This window comes from Poecilia reticulata, linkage group LG3, assembly GCF_000633615.1.
Source record: "Poecilia reticulata strain Guanapo linkage group LG3, Guppy_female_1.0+MT, whole genome shotgun sequence".
Taxonomy (NCBI): Eukaryota; Metazoa; Chordata; class Actinopteri; order Cyprinodontiformes; family Poeciliidae; genus Poecilia; species Poecilia reticulata.
The window spans coordinates 32,379,521-32,380,829 of NC_024333.1; positions in this window are offsets into that span (position 1 = coordinate 32,379,521).

The window sequence follows — 1,309 nt, forward strand, 5'->3', positions numbered from 1 at the left end:
ACAATGTGGAAATTTTCCACACAATGATTACAAGATTTAAAGGCGCAGTATCCTGTAAAACCGACTTTTTTAAAACTTTATATCATGTTGTAAAGCGATTCACTCATCAAAGCAAACCTGGAGTGTTGCTTTGATTCTTTCATGCATGTTTGACAAATCCTTTCATCTCCACGGCAACCACTCAGCTGCAAAACGCCTGGGTGGGCCTAGCCCCGCCTTTGAGGTGCAGCYCCTTCAGACTAGYCAGAAGTAATTGGCAGCAAACACTCGGCGAAACTTGCATCAGCGGAGACCATTATAGGAGCTTCTTCTCAGTGACACGCTGGTAAAAACACTAAAGGGTTAACAGAGGAGCCATGTTAGGATGACTTTCTGATGGCGGAGCTTCTTAAAGAGACAGGCCCAATTTCACGCAAAGTAACATTTTCGAAAGTAGCATTTTTATAATAACTGAAGGTTATTTGATTAATCTATAAATGATTCGGAGCTAGAAAACACGTAACCCTGGCCCTTTACACATCAGTCASACTGTTCTGTGCACAAACCTTGTGAGAGAAAACTGATTTTATAGCCTTTATTATTAGCTTACAGTTATCACCTTGTAATATTAGTGAAACGTTGATGAAATGGGTGATTTTTCAATGGTAWCCAAAGTGAAATTCTGTTTGTTTTTCGAACTTTATATACTTTATATGGATAATTGGTCTTGCTATGTGTATAATTGTGTATTTGTATAAGCAGTATTTTTTATAAAATAACGATCAAACAAATGTAGCAATTTATTTGACATCCACTTTCACTTCAAGATCAGAAAGGATGAAAATATCTGAGTAGTAAAAGAGCTTATTATTTTTAAACATGGATATTTTCCTCATGCGCTTTAATTKAATCTTTGAAACAACCAAGCATTCAAATTTATYCTCTAGTATGTCACATATCTTTGCATATYATATAAATAATCATAGTGGGAGCTTTGACCAAARAGGCCAGAGGCAAATGTAAAATATAAAAACTCACAGTGCGGCACGTAGGATGAGAAGCTGAAGGTAACGAAGACATTCAGTGATCTGTAGAGAAACGGCGAGTTTGACGATGCATGGAGGTGAGGAAGGGAGGAGACGGGGAGGAGATTAGAGCAAACAGAGGTGAATAATTAACACAAAGGAGATAAAACGCAAAGAAAATATGATAGGAATGRCGTTCACTGTCACATGATTTCATATTAAAGTAGAGACAAGGGCTACAGGATATCAGTTTATACTTCACTCAGTTAAAATCAATAAAAAGGTCAAATAAAACAGGAAATGAA